Source organism: Phocoena sinus, chromosome 6 (assembly GCF_008692025.1).
Source record: "Phocoena sinus isolate mPhoSin1 chromosome 6, mPhoSin1.pri, whole genome shotgun sequence".
Taxonomy (NCBI): Eukaryota; Metazoa; Chordata; class Mammalia; order Artiodactyla; family Phocoenidae; genus Phocoena; species Phocoena sinus.
The window spans coordinates 83,159,461-83,174,642 of NC_045768.1; the positions used below are offsets into that span (position 1 = coordinate 83,159,461).

Below are 15,182 nucleotides of genomic sequence, written 5' to 3' on the forward strand. Positions count from 1 at the left end.
CCCAGCACAGACAAATAAATATATAAATAAATATTTTAAAATATATGTATGTTTCAAACCATCAAATTAAAATGTTATCCCCATATACACATGTACCACAATGTTACGTTTGCACATATCCTTTCCAATTTCAGGCTAAGCAAAGACATACATTTAGAGCTGTATTAATGTATCAAAGCAAAAGACAACCCAACTTAGTACCAAGAAATATTGTGACCGTCCATGTAGCATTTGATAGAGAAAACACTGATTTTGACATCATTTTAAGCAGACAGCAGTCTGGTCACACATGGTCCAAGGACACTAAAATAATAAACAAAATATAATCACATGTTGAAGTTTGGTCTTTAAACACTATAGCCAACGATGCCACACTTGCCTATGATCTTGCCAACATAAAATCACATTCACACCTCAGTGGCCACCAAACCATTCAGCAGAGCTTCCTTAACTGTGAGCTGTTTGAAGCTACTAGTTTGAGCACTAATGACTATTTCTTAAAACCTCTGAATAGGAGTAGGGATCTCAGCAGGGTTGGAGGAACCAGCTCAACACTGACCTAGTGCCAAAATGTGGCCAGTCAAGGCTTCATATAAGTCACAGCAGCACTGACCAGGGCTTGAGCCTTCTCTGTGAGGTTATGAACAAATAGGGTCATGGTTCTATGACAGAAAAATCTCACCCAGAACTGGAGGGCCACCACTTTCTCTGTGACAGTAGTGAAGGAAGGGAGGATGGGGGAAAAGACAAAGAAGTGGTGTTAATGTGGAAGCATGTCCACATTTTGAATAAAGAAATAAACAAGATCACCTGCAGGAAATAAGGAGACCTGAATAAAAGGGGATTTTACATATATAGAATAGTCTTATAAAAGTTATAATTAGGAAAGATGCAGGGGACTTTTCTGGTGGCACAAGTGGTTAAGAATTTGCCTGTCAGTGCAGGGGACATGGGTTCGAGCCCTGTTCCGGGAAGATACGTGGAGCAACTAAGCTCGTGCGCCACAACTACTGAGCCTGTGCTATAGAGCCCGCAAGCCACAATTACTGAGCCCGCGTGCCACAACTACTGAAGCCCGCACACCTAGAGCCTGTGCTCTGCAACGAGAAGCCACAGCAATGAGAAGCCCACGACGCAACTAAGAGTAGCCCCTGCTCGCTGCAACTAGAGAAAGCTTGCGTGCAGCAACGAAGACCCAATGCAGCCAAAAATAAATAATTATTAATTAAAAAAAAGAAGAGATGCGGGAGTTCTTTTCTTAATTTAGCAAAGCAGGTGGTTTGCAGCATCACAACACAATGGAAAGAACATTAGCTTTGGGGCCGCAAAGACCTGAGTTTGTGTCCTGGCTTTATTCCTTTTTAACAAGTTACCAAACTATTCTTTCTCAATTTCTTCACAGTAAAATGGGGACAACGGTACCTATTTTGTCAGGTAGTTATGCAGATTCAGTGATAGGACATGTCAGTTAATTTCAGTTCCAACAAACATTTATTACTCTCCTATTGTGCACCTAGTACTCCACTAGGTGTGTATCTTGGAGTTTGAAGAGGGGAATTCATTTCTCCTTCATTCTCTTTTGGGACCAAAAAAAATCAACTTTTGCAGAATTGTGAGGACTTGCTAGTTGCTTCCCTGTGTGCTTTTAAATACTAGATTAGGTGCCACCTGCAGGTGTTTTTCCAGTGTTCCTGGATTTAGCCACTAATGCTGGATGAGCCACTTCTCCAAGGCACTGTCACTGCTTTTCTGACCTCTTGCCTTCTGAACAGTGGGCTTGGCAAAGGGAACCCTTTGCAGCTGCCAATCATGAGGCATGAGTGGCCTTGGACTACTGACCCCTTCAATGGTGATTCAGCCTCTCTCATTCTTATCTCTGTAATAAGTGTGATGTATATTTTTTTCCTATCTCCTTTTTGTTATTGTTGTTAGCAGCTAAATCTATGGTTGTTTAGCTTCCAAATAGCATCCCAGTGGGAAATGTTTCCAGACCGAGGACCTGAGAACAACTGACCACAATCGTGAACAGTAACGAAATCCATCCATTTGTAATCTCTGTTACTTTTAGGGAGAATAAGTAAAGACATGCATCCTTGATTAGGTAGATTGGAATTAATTGTAATGAGTGGACTTGAAGTGTGAGTCCAGAGAAATATTAAATTCTAACAGAAGTGCTTTGGCAAAAGGATTATAAATTAAAGGTTTAATATGCATACTCTAGTTGCTTAAGTGATTGTAACATCGTTTAAGCATTTAATGATAGTAAAATTGTTCCAGTGTCCTCTGTGATTTGTGATGAGGATCAGAACATCTAGATCAGAACTGAAGCTGATCATCAAGGAAAGGACAACACATTCTGACCAATACCTGGATTGTGCAATAGACATCTTTCCCTTCTTTAGTTCTTTTCCAATACAGCAGAGCATTTATAACCTTATGTTGGATCAGTAAGGATTAGGTTGGCTCCATTTCTAGGACCATGTAAATACCAACCTTTCAAAGTTGGCAATAGGAAGTTCATAGATGTATCTTTTTCATATACGTGGCCTCTCAGATCTCTCAGGCAGGCCAATTTGTTTTCCACAGGACTGATCTATTTTCCTAGTTGTCAGCCTTGTATGAGAATTATTGCTGGGTCATGGGCATCAATAGAGTGTTCCAGCTGACCTTTATTAGGCCTTTGAGGAAAGATGGAAAACAACAACAACAAAAAACGATTGGCAAGTGCCAAGGTACTATCAGTGATTAACAACAATTTTCTCTGGACATTTTGTGATTCTGTTAAAATAGAAACAGACCAGAAATTACCGTGTTTTGAGTGAGATAATGCACCAAAGGCACTCACTCAACACAGAGCCAGGACTCAATAAGTGCAAGCTCTTATTACCATTATTTGGAATGAATGTCACCTATTTCTCCCTCTTTTTCCCACTCTCACAAACATCTTTTACTCTGAATCTCAGTGGTATGAAGGTAAACAATATTCATTCTCTTTTCTGAGAACAGGCTGTCCTGTTGTTGAAGGTGATAGAACAGTCAGCAGCCCTGGAAGCCCTATTCCAGATTCCAGGTAATTTTGCTGGGTCAGGCCAGCCTTGCAAACTGGCAGCTATCTGGAAGATTGGGGTCATGTTCTGCATTGGCCTGCACTGGGAAATTGCCACACACAGCCAACAATCTCCTCTGGCATTAAGAAGTCAAGAGTTACACTTAACAACATTCCTTTAAACAATGAACTCATAAGCCAGAGCCTAAATGCTGCACTAACAAGGGAGCCAGCTTTTGGATAGTCAAAGGCATTTTGTCAACAAAGCATCACTATTCCGGCCAAGCTAGGGTTGCTACATATATGGTTCTGTTCAGCTCAGCTCACCTTGTAGATAGGAGAGAATTTGGAACTTTTGGAGTTACTAAATCAACTCTTATTTCAATGCAGATAGCTCCTTGTTCTAAATAAGGTCTTTTATATTCTTGTGCTTCAGACTTGGCATTTCTAACTGCCTGATGGACATTTCCACTTGGATTTCCAGCTGTTGACACCTGTTCCCAACATTTATTTCTATCTATGCTCTCACCGATATTGAGAGACTAGATATGTAGTGGTTAAGAGTGAGGGCTTGGGAGGCTGACTGCCTGGGTTCAATTCCCTGCTGTGCTGCTTATTAGGTGTGTGGCCTTGGCCAAATTATTTGACTTTTTTGATGCCTTAATTACCTCATCTGTATAATTGGGCTAATAATAACACATTACTCATCAAGTTGTTGGAAGCATTGGGTTAAAGTGCTTAGACCAGTGCCTGGCGCATAGTCAGTGTTTGTATCAGTTTGGGTGTGTTACGTTGCAAATAACAGAGCAGCAGTTAATGGTAGGGTAGGCAAATAAAACATATTTAATTATCTTTCATAACTAGAATTCTAGAGGTGGGTAGTTCCAGGTTTGGTGCAGCAGTTCAGTGGTCCACCAAAGACCCCACTTCTTCCTGCCTTCCCCTCTGCCATCTTTAGCATGCTGGCTTTTCATCTCCATGGTTATCACATTGTGGTCACCAGGTGTTGCAAGTCCAGGTGTCACATCTGCATTCAAGGAAAGAAGAAGGGAGAAGGGCAGGGTCAGCATCCACTGTCCCTTTCATCAGGAAAACAACAGCTTTCCCAGGAGCCTCACAAAGGACTTCTCCCTACATCTGATTGCCAAGAATAAGTCAGAGGTCCACCCTTGTCTGTGAAAGAGGCCAGGAAAGAGACCATCTAGTTTCTAGCCTCTGTAATGAGAGATGAGCGCAAAAGAAGAGGGTTGGGCGTGGTTGTTGAGGTAGCCTGGGCATAGTGACCACCGCAGTGATTATTACATGTTAGCTGTTATTATTATTCAAGTTCCTTAAGTTAGAAATATTGAAGTTATTTTTCATTCTTCTTCTCTAGCAAACACTCAGTCACCAAGTTTGATGATTCCTCCTGCTTAGTGCTTTTCATGTCCATCCCTTCCTTTCCCTTTATGCTATTCCTAGTGTTTCTGGTTTTCATTATCTCAAGAGTGGAGAAATGCAGCAGCTTTCGTTCTGTATCTTTGATCTCCAGTTTCTCTGTGCTCTGCTCCATCTTGCACTCTGCTAGATGAATCTTCATCAGATACTTCTATCATGACATCTTCTTGCTTCAAACCCCTCCATCCCTCCCTATTGTCTACAATACTGATTCTTAACCTTCATTGTACATTAGAATTACCTGGGAAGCTTGTTAAAAATCAGATGTCTCTTGAAAAGCAGATGCTGAGTTTACAAATAATATATCCTCAGAGCACTCACAAAATAACGGGAAAGACAAGTAAGATAATGATAATCAAGGGTATTGTCATTTAATTTCTATGCCACTCATTTGGCCTATTAAATGTACTGCTTTACGTAAGATCCAGTATTAGTTATCTTTTCATGTCTATACAAGTCTTAGCTCTTTCAGCAGACCAGAAATTCCTTGAAGGCAGAGATTATATAATACCACTTTGATGTTCTCATTAGTCCTAAATATTCAACAAAACTGGCATTCATACAAAATATTTAGCGGGTACTTAATAAATGTTGGCCAGATCCAACAAAAACATTGGAAAACCTCAGAGACACAAGACACAGGGTAAAGAAATCCTCTGTCAGATTAGATATATAGTTTGAAGCAACAGAGCCACACCTGTCTGAGAAATGGCTACAATGTAATAATGGTGCAGCTAGATCTTGCATGATTCAAACGGAAAGCTGTAGTGTAGATTTGCCGTAAATGCAAACTTCAAGGGGGTGAAAGGGCATCAGTAATCAGTAATTCTATCACTAATAGGATTAGTTTGATTATTGTGAAAGATACCATCATTACAAACTGTTTTTTTTCAAGATACTCATGATAAGCTGCTTTCAGTAGCAAAATGTATTGTGAATTAAATATAGAAGAAAAAAGTGTTCAATTAATCATTCATTTGTTCAATTAATCAACCAATAATTTAAAAATACCTGATCTGTCCCAGGACATTTATTTATTTATTTATTTTTAAAAGGAACAAACACTATTTATTTATTTAATAAATGTATTTATTTTATTTTATTTATTTTTGGCAGCATTGGGTCTTCATTGCTGCGTGCGGGCTTTCTCTAGTTGCAGAGAGCGGGGGCTTCTTCGTTGCGGTGTGCGGGCTTCTCATTGCGGTGGCTTCTCTTTGTTGCAGGGCGTGAGCTCTAGGCACGTGGGCTTCAGTAGTTGTGGTGTGCGGGCTCAGTAGTTGTGGCTCGCGGGCTCTAGAGGGCAGGCTCAGTAGTTGTGGCACACGGGTTTAGTTGCTCTGCGGCACATGGGATCTTCCCAGACTAGGGATATAACCTGTGTCCCCTGCATTGGAAGGCAGATTCTTTTTTTTTTTTTAATTAATTAATGTTTGGCTGTGTTGGGTTTTCATTGCTGCACACGGGTTTTCTCTAGTTGTGGCAAGCGGGGGATACTCTTTGTTGCTGTGTGTGGGCTTCTCATTGCAGTGGCTTCTCTTGTTGAGGAGCATGGGGGCTCTAGGGCACAGGCTCAGTAGTTGGGGTGCACGGGCTTAGTTGCTCCACAACATGTGGGATCTTCCTGGACCAGGGCTCGGACCCATGTCTCCTGCATTGGCAGGCGATTCTTAACCACTGAACCACCAGGAAAGCCCGGCAGGCAGATTTTTAACCCCTGTGCCACCAGGGAAGTCCCTGTCCCAGGTTATTTAATGATGGATAGGACTCAGTCTCTCAAGGAACTTTGGTGTCCAGTAAGACAAAAAAACATGCAAACAAGTTCAATAGATAATTTAAGGTGTGACCATAGCGTACAGTGTGGGAAACAGGGCAGGAGGGCAGGGTCTATTCTGTGTGGAGATATGAGGACAGAATCGAGTTATCTTCCCCAAAGTTATCTTCTGTCTCACCTTCCACAGTACTGCTAGAGTTGTTACTTTTCTCATGCGTGGTCTCACTTTCTTACCAGCTACTAAATTGTAAAATTAACATCTAAGGAGTTGATAACATCTTTGCTTCTTTGCACTTATTAGACTGGAAACAACCTCAGAAATCATCGTCTGACCCAGCCTTTATAAACAAAGTGGTCATCTGTTCTCTCTTGTTCCACCCACCCCAATCTTCTAACCTCATTCACTGAATGTGAGAGACTAAGGTGATCAAGTATCCTGGTGTGCCCAGGAATGGGGGGTGTCCTAGTGCTAAGACCAGGACAGTCCCAGGCAAACTGGGATGAGTCGATCACCCAAGGATGAAGTAGAAAGATATGGAATTAATCAACTTGGGTTAAATTCTAGGTTAAATTCTTACTATGGGCAAACCTCTTAATGTTGATGGATGCCTTATGCACCAGACATAGTGTGTGTCTGGAATCCAAGGCAGCCCCCAGCCTGTGCAAATTCAGAATGAGCATTCCACCATAGCCTACTGGGTTTGTCTTGTCCACTGGCTGGGCCAAGTTAACATGAGCATATGCTTACAGTAAATATTTGACATAACTGTCTTAGAATTTCCCATTATCACAGATTCTTATGGTCTAGTAATAAAATTGCATTAGGCAAAAATAGAATATATTTAACAACTTTTAGATCAACTTCCTCATTTTTATTGGCTTGATGAGGCTGGTTCCAGTTGTCTGAGAGTTGGTTATGAATCCTAGCTCTGCCACTTACTAGCTGTGTGACTCTGAATAAGGGCTCAATTTTTCTCATCTGAACATATAAGTTTCATTGTAATGATTAAATGCGTAAATAGGAGTGTTAGTCATGAAACGGAGCCTATTTTTTTCTTCCAGTTTTGTTGAAATATAATTGACATAAGTTTGTGTACAGCATAGTGATTTGACTTACATACATCATGAAATGATTTCACAAGTTTAGTGAACATCCATCATCTCATATAGATACAAAATTAAAGAAATAGAAAAAACTTTTTTCCTTGTGATAAGAACTCTTAGGATTTACATTTTTAACAACTTTCATATATTACATGCAGCGGTGTTAATTATATTTATCATGTTGCACATTATATCCCTAATACTTATTTATCTTATATCTGGAAGTTTGTACCTTTTGACTGCCTTCACCCAATTCCCTCTCCCCTAACCCCGTGCCACTGGTAACCACAAATCTGATCTTTTTTTCAATGAGTTTGTTTGTTTTTGAAGTATAATTGACCTACAACACTATGTTAGTTCCTGTTACACAACATAGTGATTCAATATTTCTATACATTTCAAAATGATCACCACAATAAGTCTAGTTACATCAGTTACCATAAAAATATATTACATAGTTATGACTGTATTCCCCACACTGTACTGTTTCATATCCGTGACTCATTTATTTTGCAACTGGAAGTTTGGACCTCTTAATCTCCCTCACCTATTTCTTTCCTCTCCCCACTCCTCTCCCCTCTGGCAACCACCTATTTGTTCTCTGTATCTATATCTGTTTCTGTTTTGTTATGTTTGTTCATTTGTTTTTTTAGATTCCACATGTAAGTGAAATCATATAGTATTTGTCTTTCTAAACAGAGATTAGTTTTATTCAAAACTTTGCAAATGAGGAAACTGAACCATGAGAGGGAAGTACCTTGCCCAAGGTCACATAACTAGCAAAGCATAGCAAACCATCAGGACTGAGCCCCCAGTGGCCCAACCTCCTGGCCCATCCTCTTAATTGCTGCTCTTTCTCTACTGCCTCCTGGCAGAGGGGCCTGTGGCCTGGGGAGATGGTAGTGAGACAGGAGGGGAGGGGGCAGGTCGCAACCTTTAAAAGAATGACATAGCCATAGGACATGACAAAAACTGGCTAGAACCAACTAGGTCCAAGGTGGTAGAAAATTTGACTTCCAGTGGACCTTGAACCTCATTATGCGCTCATTGTAATACATTAGCATGCTAAATGACACACCCACCAGCACCATGACAGTTCTGAGACCAACCATAAAAAGTCCAAAAGTGGACGGTGGCCCAATTCCTGGTAATCCCTGCCCCTTCCCTGAAATAGTTGGAATAATCCTCCCACTTGTTAGCCTATGAAATTACCCAGCGCATAAAAACTAACCACTCCATATTTCAGGGCCTCTCGCCTTCTGAGATGGCCCACATTCTGTCTGTGGAGTGTGTTTCTCTCTAAATAAATCCACTTCTTACTTATCACTTTGTCTCTCACTGAATTCTTTCTGTGACGAGACATCAAGAGCCTGATTAAGTCCTGAGACCAGGTATGTGATCTCAATGAAAAGACCGTGGGGTTCAAGTCCCAGTCTGGGTTCCGGCTGGGCTTGAATCCCGGCCCGTGGGTTCAAGTCTCATCTGAGTTGCACGGTTTCAGCAGGACCTCAAACGGAAGTGGATGCATCTGCAAGACTAGATCCTGGATACTGAGGCCCTGAGAATCTAGTGTCCCAAGCCTAGCATGGAAGCTGCCTGTCTTTGAGAAGCTGGACCTGGAGATAGAAACAATGACCACAGTGGACTGAAGATGAGGACTGTTCATGTTGTGATTCTTGGGTGACTTAAAGAAAGGAAAAGAACCTAGGACCAGTTGAGATTGAATTTTCTAGGGTTCTCATTTAAATTGAATTAGAGAAAATAAGGAAATTGATGTTGTCTTTACACCAGAGTTTATCATTATAATGTCATTCCAGCTACACAGAGAGAAAGAGCCTGGAGGATAAACAAAATAGGTTTTTTCTTTTCTTTCTCTTCTTTTTTCTTTGGAGGAGGTTGGAGGTTGGATTTTGGCTCACATGTTTTAACTTTATGTACTTACTTATTTTTGTTTTAGTTTTAATGTGCTGTTATGGGCTGAATTGTGTCTTTCGTACCCCCCAAATTCATATTTTGAAGTCCTAACACTCAGTACCTCAAAATGTGACTATATTTGGAGATAGGCCTTTAAAGAGGTAATTAAATTAATTAGGTCATAGAGATGGGCCCTAGTCCAGTATGACTGATGTCCTTTAAGAAGAGGAGATTGGGACACAGACACACAGAGGAAAGACCACGTGAAGACACAGGGAGAAGATGTTCTCAGAAGAGGCCTCAGAAGAAACCAACCCTGCTGACACTTTGATCTTGAACTTCTAGGCTCTGGAATTGTGAGAAAATAAATTTCTGTTGCTTAAACCACCCAGTCTGTGGTACTTTGTTATGGCAGCCTGAGCTGACTAATTCATGGGTGTTGTCTTAAGTTGGGCTTCCTCAGATCCATATGGGTATTTATGTACCAATAGTTTATCTGGGAAGTGATCCCAGGAAGCTCCAAAAGAGAGAGGGGACATGAGATGGAAAGGAAGGAAACCAATCCAGAGCTGATGGGGACAACTGGGGCCCAGTCCTGCTGTGGGCCTCTGAAGACCATGCAGAACACACCTCAGATTGTCCCACATGGGGGCTTGAGCAGGCTGGGTTATTCACTCTCCATCTCCCATTTTTCTGGGGGGTGTGGTTGGTTTACATCCTCCAGCTCAGTCTCACCCCATGCAGTGGTGAGCTCACTCCTGCAGCCAGGGAAAGCTGGAGGGCAGAGGGCTAGAGGAGCACGCAGTAAGAAACTACAGGTGTGCGTGCAATAGTGAGTAAGTGGTTTATTTGCTTGTGCAATAAGAACAATGAAGCTTTTAAAAAATGGGAAACTGATTGTATTACTGGGAGCAGTTTTATTTACCTTTAACACTATAACAAAAATGAATGAATGCCAGATTCAGACTGGAATTTGGCCTAGAAAGAACAGCTGCCTTCGCCAGGCAGAGTGTGAGATGTGATACGGTACATAAGCTTTCAGTGCCCCGTGGCCTCCTGCATCAGGCCCACAGTGCCAGCCTCACTGTCATTCTCAAGTTCCCAGGAATTGTGCTTTGTTGGTGCTAAAGGCCTTTGAGGCTCCTTTCAATCAGTGGCATATTGATTAAGATAAGAAGTGAGACTCCTTTCTCTCTTAAGCTAGATGAGTGTGAATAGCAAAATTTATTTTCCTTTTATCAAAACTAAAACAGAACTCTCAGTGTCCTGGGTCATCTAAAGACAAGTGCCTGCTTATCCTTTCCTATTGCTCAATGATATAGTAATTATTCAGTACCTCCTCCCCCTACCCTGCCCCTGCTGTGCCATGAGGACCAAAATAGATAATTCAGATAAAGTTCTCAGCAAGGGGCCTGGCTGGTAACTGCAAACATCAAAGCCAATTGATAATATTGGTAATTTGTATATTTATTTCATGTAACCAGAAATCTCTGGTTAAATAAACTTTGTCCCCAGGTGCGTTTCACATGTGAGTGGGCCAGGATTGCGACTGTGGATCTTTTGTCCTCTGGCTTAAGTATCTCCAGGTTGAATTGGTGGGAAGTTTTTAGTTAAAATGTCCTAAGAGAGGTGGGGGCTGGCCTTGGAGGAAGAGAGGAGAGGGGAGGGGAGGAGAGGAGAGGAGGGGAGGGGAGAGGAGAGGAGAGGAGAGGAGAGGAGAGGAGAGGAGGGGAGGGGAGGGGAGAGGAGAGGAGAGGAGAGGAGGGGAGAGGAGGGGAGGGGAGAGGGGTTGGAATCGAGGCCTGGGAGAAACAGGAGCCAGATTCCAAGCCAAGGGCTGCAGGTGTTCCTGGGAGCTCCCTCCTTGCACCAGTCTCCCCAAGTCCCCCTCCCACACTCTCTGCTGGTCATTGCCAGTGACTTTGACAGACTGGTGGGACAAGTATAAATGACTAATGACATAAGAAAAGTTGCTTGGCCTCATTATAAGCCAAAAAAATGGGAATTAAAACAACAGATCATTGACTGTGGGTCTTAAATAGGGGAGGGATACGGTTAGAAAACTTTCTAAATGAATGGTCCTTGACTAGAGTCCTTATTTTAATGCAGCATGTAATTCTCTGGATAAATCTCAGAATGAGATTTCAGTCTTAAAAAAACACCCAAAAAAAAAAAAAAAAACCCAAATAACAACATTATACTGACAGAGAGACGTGTTTCGGTAACAAAAAAGAACATAGTATACAGTACTGAAAAGCCCAATGCCTGACATCAGATACACCTTCCACAGATATTAGCTATGATTACGATTATTGCCACCTAATAAACATCTTTCCAATCCAGTGCCTCACTCTGCACTGCTCAGAATTCTGTTACGTGGGAGGGTAATGCGTGATGGAGACTCTATAGGGATTTGGTGGGGAGAAGGGATTGAAGTCAAGCTCACAATGCACACTCACATCAAGTGACTCCTGTTGCCCCTTGGACACGTCTGCTCCCCCAAATCCCTTTTCTCTGTCTCTGTCTCTCTCTCTCTCCCCTTCCTTTATGCAAGCCTAACTTTGCTGTCTCTTGCCTTAGGAGACATGTAATGTGTTATGTAATGTGAAGGCCACAAAAATTGGCCTGAAATCCTTATAGTCTAGTAGAGGAGATATAAATTGATCTAAGTTATAATTTATAATGAATAAATTTTGTTTGTTAATTAATTAATTAGAATATAAGATGTTGATTACTGTGATATACCAGCGGTACAAACAACAGGAGTTCAAAGGAGGGGAGGCATCCTAGGGGAGTAGCCTTAAAGGATGAATTAGATTTTGACTGAGAACAGTGGGAATGGGTACTCGTGCTGGAAGAACAGCTTGAATAGAAGCACAAACGTGGCAGAGCCCAGCGTCTGATCTTCCCAGCTAAGGAAAGTAGTAGGTTAGTGAAAGGGGTGGGGATGCTGATTCAAATCCCAGAGAGCCTTGAATAACAAGCTAGACGATTTAGGCTTTATTCCCTAGGTCAATTTTTTTTGTTTTAGGCTGCTCAGCACGGGTTGCGGTGGCTTATGGGACCTTAGTTCCCTGACCAGGGATTGAACCCATGCCCTTGGCAGCAAAAGCATGGAGTCCTAACCACTGGACTGCCAGGGAATTCCCTCCCTAGGTCAGATTTTTGAGTAGCTTGTCCAAGCAATATTGGGGCTATTGGTCATCTAGTGGTTGTCACAAATGGATGGAACAGGGCAGACAGGACGCAGGAGGTCAGTGAAGAGGATCTTCCCATCAGTCTTCAGCTCTCAGATAGTCATATCTCAGTGTGATTCTTGTCTCCTCAGAAATGTTTAATTCTTCTCCACTGCCCACAGAATAAAGAACCAACCACTTAAAATGGTATTCAGGGCCCCTGTGGTAGTCAGTTCAGGCCCCATAACAAAATACCGTAGACTGGGTGGCTTAAACAACAGAAATTTATTTTCACATAGTCCTGTAGGCCAGAAGTTCAGGATCAAGGTTCTAGGTGGTTCAGTTTCTGATGAGGACTCTTTTCCTGGCTTGCAGACAGCTGCCTATGTCCTCACGTGGTTTCCTTGGTGCCTGCATGTGGGGAGGTAGTGGAGAGAGGGCAAGCTCTTTGATGTCTCTTCTTAAAGGACTCTCTAGTCTTATTGGATCAGCACCCCACACCTATGATCTCATTTAACCTTAATTCCTTAAAGGGCCATCCCCAGTATAGCCACATTGAGGGCTGGAGTTTCAACATACGAATTTTTGGGGGTTCACAAACATTCAATCCATAACAGCCTCCTATGAAACATAACTACTGTCCAGTCCTTGCTATATTTTAGGTTCTGTGCAGAGTACTCTACATATATTATTTCCTTTAATCCTCACAAGAACTGTACAAAGTAGGTATTTTGTTGACTATATTTTACAAATGAGGAAACTGAGTCTCAGGGAGGATAAAAAATTTGTTCATGGCCACATGGCCTTTAGGAGTGGAGGCAGAATTTGAAGGAGAGCTGCCTGACTCCTATGCTTTTTTGCCTTTTGAATGGTCCCCCCCGAGCGCTTCCATCTCAGCTGCCGCTCTGTCCTTCCCACCCCATCCTCTAGTCTCATCGTACAACTCTGCATTCTCTCCACAGGATGTATTTCCTGCAGCCTTGCATTTGCTTATGCTGTTTTCTTAGACTGAAATGTCTTTTATTTTTCCTTTTTATTCATTGTTCAAGTTTCATCTCAAGGGGCAATGCTTCCATGAAACCTTCCTATGTATTTTTAAATTTATTTTTTATTGACTCACATATGTGTGAAACCTTCCTATATATTCTATTGTTTTCTAATTAATTAATTAAGGTTTATTATTACTATTTTGGCTGCATTGGGTCTTCGTTGCTGTGCGTGGGCTTTTTCTTGTTGCGGTGAGCGGGGGCTACTCTTTGTTGCTGTGCGTGGGCTTCTCATTGCAGTGGCTTCTCTTGTTGCAGAGCATGGGCTCTAGGCACGCGGGCTTCAGTAGTTGTGGCACATGGGCTCAGTAGTTGTGGCTCGTGGGCTCTAGAGCGCAGGCTCAGTAGTTGTGGCACACGGGCTCAGTAGTTGTGGTGCATGGGCTTAGTTGCTCCACGGCATGTGGGATCTTCCCTGACCAGGGCTCGAACCCGTGTCCCCTGCATTGGCAGGCAGATTCTTAACCACTGCACCACCAGGGAAGTCCTCTATTGTTTTTCATTTGGCCTCACATTCTAGTTACCTGTCTAAATGTCTGTGTTTTCCCACCCCACCTCCAGATTTTAAGTATATTTTGAGGTTTTACACATCTGTAATTTCCGTCACACCCAGCACATGGTAGGTGCTTTAATAAACATTTATGGAGTGAAGGTTCAGGTGAGAAGTACTGAGGTGTGAACCAGAGGAGTGACAATGGAAGTGCAAAGGAGAGGATGAATTGATAAGATTTGGTGACTTTCTTTAATGTGGGGACTGAGGGAGGGGTAAGAGGCAAGGATCACTTGAAAGCTTTTCTTGGGAAGAATGTCATTGTTATTACAGAAGCCAGGAGATGTTGCTACTTGTGGGGCAGCACTAATAGGGGCAGTAGTAGCGATCATGGTAGCTACCACTAGCTGAGTATTTGAATCAGCCACCATGCCAAGCACTTATCATATATTGCTCATTTATTTCTTACAATAATCTTGTCAGGTGAGCATTATTAGTCTCAATTTATAAATGATGAAATGGAGGCTCAGAGAGGCTAAGCAAATTGCTCAAGGTAATGCAACTAGCAAGCAGCAGAACTGAGATTCAAATTCAAGTCTGACTCCAAAGCTTGTGTCCTGAAGCACTATGCCCCTGAAAACTGCCTAGTGATGATGACTGAGCAAAGTTCATTGCCATGTTGGTTTTGTATGACACAGACAGTTCCCTGCACACAGATAGAAAGTTCCCTGTCCAGCCCCTGTAGCACTGCAAAGTTATGGGAATGAACATGAGATGTTCTGAGTGAGGCCGCAGGTGTCTCCTCTCCTTCCCTCTCTCTCCTCTCAGGTGTGTAGGCTGCTTAGTACGAGTTCTCAGAGCTTCTAACCTCGTTGCATTCATAGATTTGACCAGAGAGAATCCCAGAAAAGCTAAGAGATGTCATCTCTTCTACTTATTTGGCGTAGGCAGGGAAGAAAATGTCCCAACATGTCTTGTTAGTGTCACCTGTAAACAAATACCTTCGTTAATAGCAGCATCAACAACTTCTCCTGTGAGTGTGGGGTAGATGCTTGCATGGAAGGAGATATCCAGGCCTCAGGGTCGCATATCCCTAATAACACAAGAGCTTGGATAATGGAAATAAAGGCTTCAAATTTGTCAATGGCAATACTTATGTTAGCTCTGCATAAGCTGATAGGAAGTGCAAAACTGGAGC

The 15,182-nt window shown here is 42.3% G+C and overlaps 1 pseudogene; it reads right to left on the reverse strand.

Moving 5' to 3' along the window:
* Positions 1–347: 347 nt before the first annotated feature.
* LOC116755187 lies at positions 348–658 on the reverse strand (annotated as a pseudogene).
* Between the last annotated feature and the right edge of the window lie 14,524 nt (positions 659–15,182).